General features: G+C 43.2%; 1 long non-coding RNA gene and 1 pseudogene across 1 annotated transcript in view; both read left to right on the top strand.

The window, feature by feature from the left end:
• Positions 1–15,933, top strand: part of LOC137222382 (uncharacterized) — a 53,748-nt gene that overhangs the window by 6,419 nt on the left and 31,396 nt on the right. The window contains exon 2 of the long non-coding RNA XR_010942426.1: positions 1,774–1,828. This is a non-coding gene — a long non-coding RNA (uncharacterized lncRNA). The remainder of the gene's footprint in view (positions 1–1,773; positions 1,829–15,933) is intronic.
• Positions 11,748–11,908, top strand: LOC137222864 (small nucleolar RNA SNORA62/SNORA6 family; annotated as a pseudogene).

Below are 15,933 nucleotides of genomic sequence, written 5' to 3'. Positions count from 1 at the left end.
TTACCCAGTGGCAGCACCTTCATTTCTTGGCATTTCCTAAGACCAAGAAGCTAAGCAGTTCCAGTAGCACTGAGACCAAACATTCTGTGTCTCTCAAGAAATATTTCAGAAACCAACAAAAGTAACATGACTGAAGCTGGAGGACTTAGGTAACGTCAGCTTCTGCTCCTGCCTTGTAGTGAGTCTATTCTCCATACAGCAGCCAGAGGGAGCCTTTGTTTTTCCTTTTAGCAAAGTTTTCACATTTGTATATCCCTTCTTTTTTTGCTTTAAAAAATTGAAGCGAAGTTCACAAAACATAAAGTTAACCATTTCGATATGAAGAATTCAGTGGCGTTTAGTACATTCACAGGGTTGTGCAACTGTAGGCAGATAAGGTAGGGGTCCCCAGAGAAAGAGAACCAGACATGGCTTTCTTTTCTTTTCTTTCTTGGTTACGCCTCCCGGTATGTGGGATCTTAGTTCCTCAACCAGGGATCGAACCTGCGCCCACTGCATTGGAAATGCGGAGTCTTAACTACTGGACCTCCTGGAAAGTCCCAGGCATGGCTTTTTTTTTTTTTTTTTTAGTATTTATTTATTTGGCTGCGCCAGTTCTTAATTGTGGCTTGCGGGATCTTTAGTTGTGGCATGTGGGATCCAGTTCCTTGCCAGGGATCAAACCCGGGCCCCCTGCATTGGGAGTGCAGAGTCTTAACCATTGGACCACCAGGGAAGTGCCCAGGACTGGCTTTCTTGACATAAGTGAAGCCATTTCCGGCCTAAGCCATTTTGTGATCTAAACCTGGATGCAGTGCTTGCCCTTGAACACGTCTCAGGAATCAATGATCTTCAGGGAAGTGAGGGAATGCAGGAACACAGGAAAAGCAGTCAAGAAACAATAGTTTGGTGATAGAACAGAGTCCTAGTTCCTCCTCGAGGGTATACATAAAAACCTGAGGGCTTCCCTGGTGGCGCAGTGGTTGAGGGTCCACCTACCGATGCAGGGGACACGGGTTCGTGCCCCGGTCCGGGAAGATCCCACATGCCGCGGAGCGGCTGGGCCCGTGAGCCGTGGCCGCTGAGCCTGCGCGTCCGGAGCCTGTGCTCCGCAACGGGAGAGGCCACAACAGTGAGAGGCCCGTGTACCGCAAAACCCCCACAAAAACCTGATACGTGTCTTTGAGTTCTGCAGGAACTAAGGCTCCCACCCAGGTGGAGGATGGCATGATGATGTTGACCCTCGCGACTCAGGCAACTAAAGCTTGGACTCTGTCGACCTTTGCTCCAATTCTATGCTGAGCTCTCCTCTGCTCAAGCCCCTTCATGAATATGCTCGTACCCTTAGTTTAAAACCTCCCCAATATCGCTGTTTGGGAAGACACTGCTTTGGGAAATATCCCCAGTGTTCCCCTTACTTGCTGCAGGTAATCAATCCTTCCTTCTTCCCATCTTTGGCTTTGTTGTGCCTTTTGGCCTAATATCGTACCAAGAGGCAAACTCAGTTTTTGGGTAACACAACCATCACCTCTATCTAATTCCAGAATATTTTCATCACTCTAAAGGAAATTCTGTACTCAGTAATCATGAATTGAATGTAATAGCCAGAACCCCCATAATATTGGGGTTACTTGGAAGGTTTTTTTATGCCTTGTGTGGGGCTGCACCCTCTGTCATGCCCTTATATTACTCCACTTTGCTTTTTCCCCACTTCTCATTTAGGTACAAGCTGAGTAAACAATCAATTAAATCACTCACTGATTTGTTTGTGGACAATCATTTATTTTGTGTCAGGTGCTGGACCAGATGGTGAAGCTACAGGGATGGAAAAACTTGCCCTTGCCTCAAGGTAGTTACACTTGATAGAGGAGGTGAAGCAATTCAGGCATGGTAAGTATCAGAGGCTGCCAAACTATGGCCCCAGGGCCAAATCTGGCCCTCCACCTGTGTTTGTAAGTAAAGTTTTATTGGAACACAGACATGCCCATTTGTTTACCTATTGTCTATGGTTACTTTCATGCTACAAGGGCAGAGCTGAGTCATTTCGAAAGAGACCATTTGACCAGAAAAGCTGAAAATATTTACTTCCTGGTCCTTTAAGAAAAAAGGCTCATCAACCCTTGGTATATATAATTATGGCAAATTTAAAGTGTGGACAGAGAGTCTTGGAAACCGAAGAAGAGCAGCTAGCTGGGGGTGGGAACAGTTGCAGTGGTAGGAAAGGCTTGCTGGTGCTAAAACTTAGATCCATAAATGGATAAATCTTAAGCATACAGCTCGATGAATTTTTACATGTGTATACACCCAAGTCACCACGACTAGCTTCCAGAGGTAGGACATTTCCAGCTTCTCGGAGGCTCTCAAAATCATTGGTGTAAAGGACACTGTGTCGTAAGTCGCTTCATCCAGCTTTTCGTTTGCACTCTCTCCTGCTATGTCCTTCCAACTTGCTCGCCTCACTGCTGCCTGGAACTCGGCTGGCGGATGCTTCAGATCGCATGTGTCTGAAAGGCTTGGAGTCCCTGTGGTTCTCACCAGTTGGGCTTCGAACTGCATTACCCATTCTGGCGCATGACACCCACAGGAGGGTACAGGAAATCTGTCGCCGTACCCAGATATTAGACGTTGTCTCCGAAAGAGTTCTTTTATTTACCCTTTCCGTCTAATTTGCTCCACGAATGTGACTTTATTCACAAATCCTACCTGGATTTTGATTATTTATTTTTTTCTAACATTTGGAAAGAATGTCAGCCTTACAAAATAAGTGGCCAAAATAGCGGAAGAAATTCCATTCCTAGGTATACACCCCAAGGAACTGGAAGGAGGTACTTTGGAAGCAAAAACTTGTACACAAATGTTCATAGCAGCATTATTCATAACTGCCGAAGGGAGGGAACTACCCAAATATCTATCAATGGGTAAATAGATGAACGTTGTGTATCCACACAATAGAAAATTATTCAGCCATAAAAAGGAATGAAACACTGTCTTGTGGGGGGAATGCTTTGAGATTCTGCAAATATCCTATTTCTCAGCAAACTTTTGACCACTAATTTTAGTATCTAATGATGGTTCTTCCCTGAAACAATTATTATCGCCTCCCTGGATTAAAAAAATTGTGGCAAAATAGGCATAACATAAACTATATCATTTAAGCCGTTTTTAGTATACAGTTCAGTGACATTAAGTACACTCCATCCCCATCACCACCATCACGTGCACCTGTCACCGCTCTCTATCTCCAGAACGCTTTCATCCTCCCAAACTGAAGCCCTGTACTCAAGAAACAGTAACTTCCTATTTCCCCTCCCCTCAGCCCCTGGCGGCCACCACTTTCTTTTCTGTCTCTATGAACTTGACTATTCTAGGCACCTCATATAAGTGGAATCAGGCAACATTTGTTCTTTTGTGTCTGTCTTATTTTGCTTAGCATAATGTACCTGGAGTTTTAAGATGAGAAATTGTATTTTTCTTCCCGCTCTTAGAATGAGCACAGGTGTTATGGGTCGGTCCCTAGGAATGAACTCATACCAGGAGGGTTTTCCAAGTTTTTTCATGTCTTCTTAGCAACTCTGCTCTTCTGAATATCTCCAATACCTTTACCCACAAGTTGGAAGAAGAGAAATAAGACAGGTAGAGATAGAGGGAAACATATTTATTTACTTTCTCTATAACTTTTAATTAACTATTTTCAGAATAGAACCAAACACTTCTCCTTTTGCCCTGGGATGAGTTAGTGATTTGAAATGGCTTTCTTTCCCCCAAATCCCAATTCTTCTTTTTTTCGTCTCAATGTGACCATAATTTGTGGTCTGTCTGTAGCATTTGACATCATGACCACTCTTTGTTTTTAAACGTGTTCTCTGCCATTGTGTCTTAGTTTTGTTTTTCTGATAGTTTATTTGGAAAGTGGCTTCAGGAAGTAGTAGCAGAGAAGCTGGGAGAGGGAGACAAGTAAGAAGGGAACCCCAATAAAGGCTGCATTGTTGAGCTGGTTATCCCTGCGGGCACATGGTGAAGAATACACCTCAATATGGGCCCTGTGTAGGAGGGAGTTTGGGACATTCATCCACTGACTCCGTTTCTCCATGGGCTCAGAGTTTCCTCCTGTGGGCTTGATCTCCCCTGTACTCCTGGGCTGCACCTGCACTCAGAGGAGACTTCTGTAGCTTAAGAAAATCTCTGAGGCAGCAAAAGGAGTTATCATGGAGTGTACTTGAGGTGGGAGGCATTGTGGATGCACAGAACTTACGCCGCTTCTGTGTTGAAATCAGAGGTGGGCTAAGGGCATGGGACATGGGGCAAAAAAGTGTCTGCCTTGGGTTTTCAATTTACTATTTGTGCAGGGTTGAGTAGTGTCCCCTCAAAAGTTATGTCCACCTGGAACCTCAGAATGTGACTTTATTTGGAAATAAAGTCTTTGCAATGTAATTAGTTAAGTTGAGGTCATCCTGTATTAGGATAGGCTTCGTATTAGGGTTCTCCAGTGAAACAGAACCAATAGAACTTCTGTCTGTCATCTATCTATGTATCTGTCTGTCTATCCGTGTATCTGTTTCCATTTATTTCAGTCTTTATAAAATTCTCTTAATGGAAAAAATTTCAATTCCCTGGAAGACTATAAAAGGCACCTGGAACAGTTCTTTGCTCAAAAAGATAAAAAGTTCTGGGAAGATGGAATTTTGAAGTTGTCTGAAAATTGGCAGAAGGTAGTGGAACAAAATGGTGAATACATTGTTCAATAAAGTTCTTGGTGACTTATTTTTACTTAAAAACCAAAGGAAATTTTTGGCCAACCCAATATTTATCTATGTATCTATCTGTGTATCTAGTTATCTAACTATGTAGCTATCTATGTATCTATTTCTCTATCTACCTCCATCTCCATTTCTTTCTCTATATAGCTACATACATCTATATCTATATATATTTGAAGAGCTTTCCTCCCCTCCCCCTCCCTCCCTCCCCTCCCCCCAACCCTCTGCTCCCTTCCTCTTCCCTCCTCCCCCTCCCCCCTCCCACAGGTACATCCAGAAATAAGGTTAAACCTTATAAATTTTTAAAAAACAATTAAAAAATAAAATAAATTTATTTATGGCTGCGTTGGGTCTTTGTTGCTGCGCATGGGCTTTCTCTAGTTGTGGCGAGTGGGGGTTACTCTTCGTTGCGGTCTGTGGGCTTCTCATTGTTGTGGCTTCTCTTGTTGTGGAGCACAGGCTCTAGGCACACGGGCTTCAGTAGTTGTGGCACGTGGACTCAGTAGTTGTGGCTCATGGGCTTAGTTGCTCTGTAGCTTGTGGGATCTTCCCGGACCAGGGCTCAAACCTGTGTCCCCTGGACTGGCAGATGGATTCTTAACCAATGTGCCACCACGGAAGTCCCTCTATTTTATATATAGTAGTGTGTATCTGTTAATCCCAAATTCCCAATTTATCCCCTCCCCTGACCTTTCCACTTTGGTAACCATTCGTTTGTTTTCTATGTCTGTGTTTACTTCTGTTTTTGTTTGTTTGTTTTTTGCTTTTTGTTTTTTTGGCTGTGTTGGGTCTTCATTGCTGGGCGCAGGCTTTCTCTCTAGTTGCAGCAATCAGGGGCTACTCTTCGTTGCCGTGCGTGGGCTTCTTATTGTGGTGGCTTCTCTTGTTGCAGAGCATGGGCTCTAAGCATGCGGGCTTCAGTCGTTGCAGCATGCGGGCTCAGTAGTTGTGGTGTGTGGGCTCTAGGGCACGTGGGCTTCAGTAGTTGTGGCACACAGGCTTAGTTGCTCTGCGGCATGTAGGATCTTCCCAGACCAGGGATCAAACACGTGTCCCCTGCATTGGCTGGCTCACGGGCCCAGCGGCTCTGCGACATGTGGGATCTTCCCGGACCGGGGCACGAACCCGTGTCCCCTGCATCGGCAGGCGGACTCCCAACCACTGCGCCACCAGGGAAGCCTGGCAGTCAGATTCTTAACCACTGTGCCATGAGGGAAGTCCCGAATACTGTCTTGTTGTTGTTGTTGTTTTCTTTTGACCATGCTGCACTTCTGTTTTGTAAATAAGTTCATTTGTATCATTTCTTTAAGATTCCATGTATAAGTGATATCATATGATATTTGTCTTTCTCTTTCTGACTTATTTCACTTAGTATGATAATCTCTAGTTCCATCCATGTTGCTGCAAATGGCATTATTTCCTTCTTTTTTATGGCTGAGTAATATTCTATTGTGTGTGTATGTATATACATATATGTGATATATATATATCACATTTTCTGTATCCATTCATCTCTTAGCAAGACCTTTCTTTCTTTTTTTTTTTTTGTGGTACGTGGGCCTCTCCCTGTTGTGGCCTCTCCCGCTGCGGAGCACAGGCTCCGGATGCGCAGGCTCAGCGACCATGGCTCACGGGCCCAGCCCCTCCGCGGCATGTGGGATCTTCCCGGACCGGGGCACGAACCTGCGTCTCCTGCATCGGCAGGCGGACCCCCAACCACTGCGCCACCAGGGAAGCCCTGCAAGACCTTTCTTGATTGGGTCTGGATTAGCTCTTCAACTTCACTTCCTGCTGCCACTCATGCCTACCCTAAGGGCAAGCCACAGCCAAATCTGTGCTGTGTTCTTCATGGCTGTGGGCCTTTACACAACTTTTCCATCAGTCTTGACTGTCTCTTAGTCATCTATGTAATTCCTTTTGTACTCAATGCTCAGTTCAAGCATCACTTCTTTCCAGAAGTTTTTTTCTTATCCTTTGAGTTAGGCCCCTCCCACCTCTGTGAATTAATAGTACTTATCACAATGTTGTAATAATTAGCTTTCTCCTCTAAGGGCAGTACAGCAAAGTGGCTAAGAACCTAGACTCCAGAGTCAGTCTGCCTGAATTGGAATCCTGCTTTTGTTTCTTATTAGCTATTTACATAAACTCTGTGACTCTGCTTACATACATCTAAAAAAGGAGAAAATAATAGTATCTTCCTCCTATTACACTTATAAGGTTTTAATAAATTTATATAAATATATAAATATGTTTAGATATAATATAAAAATATGGATATATTATTTATAAGGTATTTATTTAAAAATATTTATTTATTTAATTAATTTATTTGGCTGGGCTGGGTCTGGGTTGCGGCACATGGGATCTTCATTGCAGCATGTGGGATCTTTAGTTGCGGCCTGCAGGGTCTTTTAGTTGTGGCATGTAGGATCTTTAGTTGTAGCATGCGGATCTTTTACTTGCAGCATGTGGGATCTTTTAGTTGCAACATGTGGGATCTTTAGTTGCAGCATGTGAACTCTTAGTTGCAACATGTGGGATCTATTTCTCTGACCAGGGATCAAACCCAGGCCCCCTGCATTGAGAGCAAAAAGTCTTAGCCACTGGACCACCAGGGAAGTCCCTATAAGATATTTAGTATACACTGTGGATGCTAGTTATTGTAGTAGTCACCTATTGCTGCATGAGAAAAGAACCCCCCAATACTCAGTATCTTGAAATGACGATGTTTTAAACGTTCTTCTTTTGAAATATAGGCATTCAAAGCTAATTTCTCTCTAATCACTTCTTTAGCAGCATTCCACAACTTTTTACATGATACATTTTCATCCAGTTAAAAATATTTTCTAATTTCCACTGTGATTTTTTCCTTTGATCTATAGGTTATTTAGAGCTATGTGGTTACATGTCCAAACACTTGGGACTTTTCTAGTTATCTTTCTGTTGTTGATTTCCAGTTTAATTCCACTGTGGTCATACTCTGTATGATTTCAGTCTTTCAAAATGTATTGAGACTTGCTTTCCAGCCTAGCATATGGGCTACTCTGGTGAATGTTCCAAAAGTAACTATCTTTTAATCTTGCCTCCACGTCTGAGGGTTGACTGGGACTTGGCTGAGACATGTGAGGATCAGCCGGCCCGCCTGGATTCATGCACGAGCTTCTCTGCAGATTGCATCCAGGTCCACTTCTACTCTGTATGTGTTTATTCTGGGGCCTCAGCCAAAGAAGTAGCTGTTCCCAGGGGGAAGCTCTCTGCCTGGTAACGACAGAGACAAGAGGGCAAGTGGAAACACATGAGGTCTTTTGAGGTCTAGGCTTGTAAAGGTCATAGTGATTCTTCCACTACATTCCATTGACCAAAGTGGGGCATATGACCGAGTATCAACGTGTATTAACTATGTCTTCTTTTTTTTTTTTTTTTCTGTATTCTGATGCTTTGACATCTGGGGTCTTGCTGACCCTGCAGATACTGCCCCTCCTAGGGTTAGTCATTTCCTAGAGATAATAAACAACTTGCCTATGAAGGTACCTTTCACGTGCAAACCGGGCAATCCTGAGTTCACACTCCAACCACCTCTTTTATTGGGCTCTTGCACTCAGGGCCACTATCCACCTGACCTAATCAACTCAAGTCCAGGTATTGGACAACTAGGGACAGCATCTATGCCCAGAGACCGCTGAAAGTACTCAAACTAGCCAATCCCAAGTCTGTGTACCCAGCCTCACCTGTTTCCTCCTAAGGGAAACACAATAAAGTCTCCTACCCACACTTCCCCCTTCCCTCTTCCTCTGGCTGACCGTGGTGCATCCACGTGTGGCCTCACATGGCTTGTCATGAACCCCTCCTTATGGGAACTTGGAGTAATACACTATCTTTTCAATGGAAATCATCTCCTGATCTATTGGTCTTACTCTAAGTCAAGCTTTCTAAAATACATTTTTATTTTATTGTTTTATTTTATTTATTTTGCCTCACTGGGCAGCTTGCGGGATCTTAGTTCCCCGACCAGGGATCAAACCTCGGACCATGGCAGTGAAAGCACGGGGTCCTAACCACTGAACGGCCAGGGAATTCCCCCTAAAATGCACTATTTTAAAACACAAGGGGCAGGGATTCTATCTCTCGTGAGAATGACAGTAAAGTCCCATGGTGCGGGGTATGGTTTGGGGAGGGGTAAAGAAATGGGACCAGTAATTCAATCTACCACACTCGTTACTACTTCTCTTTGTTACTATTTACTCTTGTTACTACTTCTCTTGTACTCCTCACTGTACTACAAGCTTCCAAGGGCAGGAACTGGCAGAATCCTCTGTGTTTTCCGAAGCTTAGCATAGCACCTAGAACGTAAGCACTCCGTGAATGTATATCAAACAAATCAATTAATAATAGGAAGCCCAACTATTCTGGCACCCTGATAGACTTGGATAAGGTGGTGTTGCTTCCCAGACAGCAGAGAAACTGTCCTGGTTCCACAGCTGGGCACTTTGACCCAGATTTGGAAAGAGAGGAAAAGGGTATGTTTTCATGCATTGCTTCCGCACTCTCTCATTTTCTCAAAATCTCTGCTTGACATTCCATCACTGTGGGATGTCGAGGTCCCCACGCGGCATTTGTCTGACATGCTGTGAAAGGGCGTTTTGAACATCTTTATTTCGGGATTTTGACAGCATCGCCTTCACACCCATCAACTCCTTCCACTCAATCTGTTCCCACAAGGGCAGAGACGTTTCTACTTATCTTTGTGTTGACCGGGAGTTGCAGATGCCTATTTTGTCTTGCAGATATTCTGTCTTTTTTTTCTCACCAGCTTCAAAATATTCTAACAACCCACATTCCAAGATTCGCATCTATCCTAAGGTTCCCTGGCCCTGAAATGGTTTATGCAAATCTTGAAAGCATTCCTACTTTCAGAGGAGAAAAATGGCTCTTTAATCTGGACAACACAATTTGCTTGTGGGTAGAGATTGGAAAATGTAGATCATTCATGGCGAATGTGTATCGATAACCAAGTATTTTCTGAAAATCTCCAATATTCTTCCTCTATATCCTTTATTAAACTCTAACTTGGGGGGCATTTTGATACCCAGATTCCATACTTGAATTAATTAAAATTTTGGCAATAGACTAGGTAACTTGTTCTTCTAACATTTTATTTTGAAAATGTTCAAACCTATAGAAAAATGACAAGAACAGTACAATGAACATCCACAAACACTTCACCTAGACTCTCCAATTATTAACATTTTCCATGTTATTTTCATCTCCCTATGTGTCTGTCTTTATATGTATATACATTTACACATGTATTATTTTTCACAGTTTCATTGACATATAACATTGTATAAGTTTCAGGTGTACAACATGATGATTTGATATATGTATATATATATATTTTTTATTCTTTTGAAGTGTAGTTGATTTACAATGTCATGTTAGTTTCAGGTATACAGCATAGTGATTCAGTTATACATATATACATATTTATGTATACACACATATATGTGTATTTTTCAGATTCTTTTCCCTTATGGGTTGTTACAAAATATTGAGTATAGTTCCCTGTGTTAGACAGTAGGTCCTTGTTTATTGACATATGTATGTATCGTGAAATGATTACCATAGTAAGTTTAGTTAACATTTATCATTGCACATAGTTCAAAAATCTTTTTATTGTGAAGACAACTTTTCAGATCTGCTCCCTAAGATTTTTTTTTTTTTTTACTTAAAATTAAAAAAAAATTAGCTTTAACTTCTTCGCATCTCATTTTCTCTATTTGTAATATGTAGTGAGGAGAGGTGGGACAGCTGCTACCTCACAAGATTATTGTAAGGATTGAACAAAATAACCCACAGAAAAGGCTTTGTCTAGTGTCTGGCATACAGTGTGTGCTCAGCAAATATTATAATCATTCCCCATACCCCATCACAGTGCCTTGCAAGTAGTAAATCCCTCAATTGTTAAATGACAAATAAAATCAAGAATTTCAATAGAATATTTTAATCTATGTTAACACTGATAGTGGTCCCAGGTTATCAATAGGACAGACCATTACCAGGGACATAAGCTCTTTTTTTTTTTTTCCGGTACGCGGGCCTCTCACTGTTGTGGCCTCTCCCATTGCAGAGCACAGGCTCCGGACGCGCAGGCTCAGCGGCCATGGCTTACGGGCCCAGCCGCTTCGCGGCATGTGGGATCTTCCCGGACCGGGGCACGTACCCGTGTCCCCTGCATCGGCAGGCGGACTCTCAACCACTGCGCCACCAGGCAAGCCCCATAAGCTCTTTTTTTTAAAATTAATTTTTATTGGAGTATGGTTGCTTTACAATGTTGTGCTAGTTTCTTGCTGTACAGTAAAGTGATCAGTCCTATGTATACATATATCCACTCTACTCCCTTAGATCTTATTTTCAAATATATGATACAGTATTGTTAACTTTTGTCACCACGCTGTGCATGACCCTGATCCTTTTCAACAGCACAGGTTGAGTACTTTGTAGAATGCCCCTCAGTCTGGCTTTATCTGATGTTTCCTCCTAATTAATGCCATTTGGGTGCGAAAGTTGTGGAAGTGGTGGTGTGCTCACCTCTGGGTATGGCTGGGGACTTTTTGGCTCTAGTGTGCACTTGGATTTTGTCTCACATGGATAAAAAGAAAATGGTGCTAGCTTAACAATGAACCCGAAGAGCACTATCTGGGAAGTTTATTGGATTGTGGGTTTGGTAATCTGCGAGGAACATTTAACCCAGTGATTCTTGACCTGGGGTGCCTTTTCTCCTTGGAGAGTTTGATAAAGCTGGAGACATTTTTAATTGTCGTGAATGGGGTCAGAGGGGGCTACTGCCATCTAGTGGGTGGAGGCCAGGGATGCTTGTGAACTTCCTATAATGCGCAGGACGGCCCCCACTGCAAAGAAGGATCTGGACCCAACTGTGCAGAGGTTGAGAAACCCCGGTCTCTGTTTATATGAAACCTACAGAGCTGTCATGCCCCCAGAAAGGCCCAGGTGTTGGTACTATTCCATGAGATTCAGGTTTAGTAAAAATACAGCCACTGGCCGATGAACTCACAAGTGTAGGTAGTGTTCTACATGAGGGGCAAGTTTTTCGCTAACACCACAAGGGTCTCTGGCCCAATGAGTGGAGTTTGATAGTAATACTTGCTACAAATGTATGATTTTAATGTACGAAAGCTTTAAGGAGAGATGAAAACATTTTAAAGATGACCTGTGTTTTCTTCTGCTTTTCTCCATGATTTCTTAATCTTGGACCTCTCAGGAATTGTTTGGCCTTTCTGTTTTCAGACTAACTTGGTGTATCCTGCTGTACGATCCTAAAAAGGGAGCTCACTCAGTGGGTCTGATGTGGTGGATGCTTGCCCAGGAAGTTCTGCGCATGCGTGGCACCATCTCCCGTGAACATCCATGGGAGGTCATGCGTGATCTCTACTTCTACAGAGATCCTGAAGAGACTGAAAAGGAAGAGCAGGCGGCAGCTGAGAAAGCTGTGACCAAGGAGGACTTTCAGGGTGAATGGACTGCTCCAGCTCCTGAGTTCACTGCTACTCAGCCTGAGGTGGCGGACTGGTCCGAAGGTGTGCAGGTGCCCTGTGTGCCCATTCAGCAGTTCCCCACTGACTGGAGTGCTCAGCCTGCCACTGAAGACTGGTCTGCAGCTCCCACTGCTCAGGCCACTGAATGGGTAGGAACAACCACTGAGTGGTCTTAAGCTGCTCTTCCACAAACTCTTAAAATGGAAGTAGGTTGACGGAAAATAAACAGTTTCTAAAAAAAAAACAACAAAAAATAAAGAAGGTTGGAGCATGGGGGCTGTATGCCTGTGGGTGGAGAGAATTCTAGAGGACCAAGGATGGGATTTGAACTCAAACAGGAAACAATAGGGAGGAAGAAGAAAATCAAAACCTATTAAAAAGTCAACACTGAGATATTCCAAAATTTCCATAAGTCAGATATTGTAAAGCAAGTCATTCATTTGTTCATTTATCCGTTCCTTCAATAATATGTACTGTGTACCTACTATGGGCCAGGTACTTTCTCGATGTCTGAGCTACAGGAGTGAATAAACAAAGTTCCCATCCTCAAGGGGTTTCAATTCGAGTGGAGGGTGGTGGATAATAAACACGAGACATAGAGACTTCCCTGGTGGTCCAGTGGTTAAGACTCCATGCCCCCAGTGCAGGGGAACTAGATTGGTCAGGGAACTAGATCCCACATGTCACAACTAAGACCCGGTATAGCCAAAGTAAATAAATAAATATTAAAACCTCCCGAGACATAAAGTATGTTAAAAGGTGGTAAAACGTGGTCCAAAAGGATACATGCACCCCAATATTCATTGCAGCACTGTTTATAATAGCCAAGACATGGAAGCAACCTAAATGTCCATCGACAGAGGAATGGATAAAGAAGATGTGGTACCTATATACAATGGAATATTACTCAGCTATTAAAAAGAATGAAATAATGCCATTTGCAGCAACATGGATGGAACTAGAGATTATCATACTAAGTGAAATTAGTCAGACAGAGAAAGTGAAATATCGTATGATAGTGCTTATATACGGAATCTAAAAAAAATGATACAAATGAACTTATTTACAAAACAGAAACAGACTCACAGACTTAGAGAATGAACTTATGGTTATGGTGGCGGGGGAGGGGAGGGGGGTGAGGGGAGGGATAGTTAGGGAGTATGGGATTGACATGTACACACTGCTATTTTTAAAATGGATAACCAGGGACTTCCCTGGTGGCTCAGTGGTTAAGAATCTGCCTGCCAATGCAGGGGACACGGGTTTGATTCCTGGTCTGGGGAGATCCCACATGCTGCGGAGTAACTAAGCCCATGCACCACAGCTACTGAATCTGCGAGCCACAACTACTGAGCCCATGTGCCACAACTACTGAAGCCCACGCCTAGAGCCCGTGCTCTGCAACAAGAGAAGCCACCGCAGTGAGAAGACTGTGCACCACAATGAAGACCCAATGCAGCCAAAAATAAAGTAAAAAAATAAAAAATAAATAAAATGGATAACCAACAAGGACCTACTGTATAGTACAGGGAACTCTGCTCAATATTATATAACAACCTAAATGGGAAAAGAATTTGAAAAAGAATAGATACATGTATATGTATGACTGAATCATTTTGCTGTACACCTGAAACACAGCATTGTTAATCAACTATATTCCAATATAAAATAAAAAGTTATTTCCTAAAAGAAAAAGTTGCTAAATACTATGGAAGAAAGAATATAGAACAGGGTAAGTGGATCGGGGGGTGCTGGGGAGTGAGTTGCAGTTTCAGGGGGTTAGAAGTAGGTTAGAAATGTGAGAACTGAGTAAACTTGTTGCAGGTGAATGAGGAAGCTGGGAGGAAGGAGCTTTCTAGGCAGTGGGAACAGCAAGTTCAAAGGCCCTGAGGTAGGACCATGCCTAGTATGTTTGAGCAACAGCAAAGAAGTCAGTGTGGTTGGAGGGAGTAGGTGAGGGGGAGAGTGGGAGGAGGCGAGGGCAGGGAGTTGTTGGCGGCAGACTGTGCAGGGCTTTGGGGGATGTGGGAAGGACTTCGGCTTTTATCCCAATGAAGTGGGAGCCGTGCAAAGTTCTGAGCAGGGGAGGCCAGTGACTGGACTCAGGTGCTCACTGGCGTCCTCTGGCTGCTGCAGGGGGAACAGACCATCAGGGGTGAGGGCAGGAGCCAGGAGACCTGGGCAGAAACAACAGCACTGGTCCATGTGGGAAATGATGGAGGCTTAGACCAGGGTGTTAACAATTTGTGTTATTTTAGATCATCCATTTTCACCTTTTGCATTTTTGTATGATAAATTCATTATTACGGGTTACAAATTTATTGGAATGGTCTGGGCAAAAGAAATTACATACGGCAAAGGAGCTCAGGTGGTTAAAAAAGTTGGATATTACTAAATTTAATATATGTACAACTCTAAGACTGTGCCTGAGCTGTTATGATGTTTCTTCTGCAGAAGTTTGTTTCCTCCTTATCCTGCTTCAGGCATTTACATGAGATGTCTGCATGCCAGCCTCTCATATTCTGATCTGACGAATGTGACCTTTCAAACTGAGGACATGACACAACTGCAGAGAGGAGAAAACTGCAAGTAAATTTGGATATCATCAGTTATGTGCCTGGAAAACTGTTCCTGTACTGAGGACAGACCAAACATAAGCAAATAAGCCATTTGTTAATTTCAGTGAGTTTCTTGGCAGAAAGAGGCCTGAGGATGTTGCCAACATCTCTGCCAAGTTTAAATTTAGGATAGCAGGTTCCCCAGGAGTGGAGAAGCTTTAGAATTCTTGCTCCCATGCTCACTATAACCTTTTTGTGATCTTCAGGGGTTGCGATACGGAGGGTAATTATTTCCAAATTTCCTCTCTTCTCCCCTTGCCCAGATTTTTTTCAGACTGAAATTAAAATCAAGGAAAGTTTTTAAAATGAGAGAATGGATTGCAGAGACTTTCCCATACAGCCTTCCAAATGGGGAAACTGAGGCCCAGATGGGTGAACTGATTTATGTGCCTCACTCCTAGGAGAGGCTCTTGGCTCTATCCCCTTTAAAGAGACCCCATGGCATCCACTATGTAATAAATGATTTCTCCTCTCTCATGAAAAGGGGATCAGCAAACTGCTGCCTATAGGTCTTAGTTCTTCACTAAGTTCTGTGAATTCTTCTCGGAAAATGAATTATGCAAATTGTAGCTGGGGAAAATGACATGTAACGTCTGCAAAATTTCCCTGAGAGTTCTCCCTTTGTCCACAAAGTAGGCTCGCTAGTCAGTATAAGGCTGCGTTCAGTGGTGATAACAAACAAACTGGAAACTTTAGTGGCTGTGCCCAGCACAAGTCTGTTTCTCGTTCCTGTGAAGCTGGTTAGCAGGGCTTGCATCCAAGCAGTGACTCAGGGATCCAACCTTCCTCCATTTTGCACCAGCACCATCTCTCACAGGCTTCCAAAGCTACCTTGGGAGGGGAAGAGAAGGATAGAGGGGGCACACCAGCTGTTAACTGCCTCCATCTGGTAGTGATAATCCGTTGGCTAGAATGAGTCACATGGGTCTGTTCTAACTGCAAGAGGGTCTGGGAAATGGAGGAGAACATATGGGTGAACACCAAACACTGTTTATTCTTTCTATTAGAGAAAAGAGAGAGACGTGA

The sequence above is a fragment of the Pseudorca crassidens genome, chromosome 3, assembly GCF_039906515.1.
Source record: "Pseudorca crassidens isolate mPseCra1 chromosome 3, mPseCra1.hap1, whole genome shotgun sequence".
Classification (NCBI taxonomy): domain Eukaryota; kingdom Metazoa; phylum Chordata; class Mammalia; order Artiodactyla; family Delphinidae; genus Pseudorca; species Pseudorca crassidens.
The sequence above is the reverse complement of the archived record's forward strand: the minus strand, read 5'-3'. Positions and strand labels throughout refer to the sequence as shown.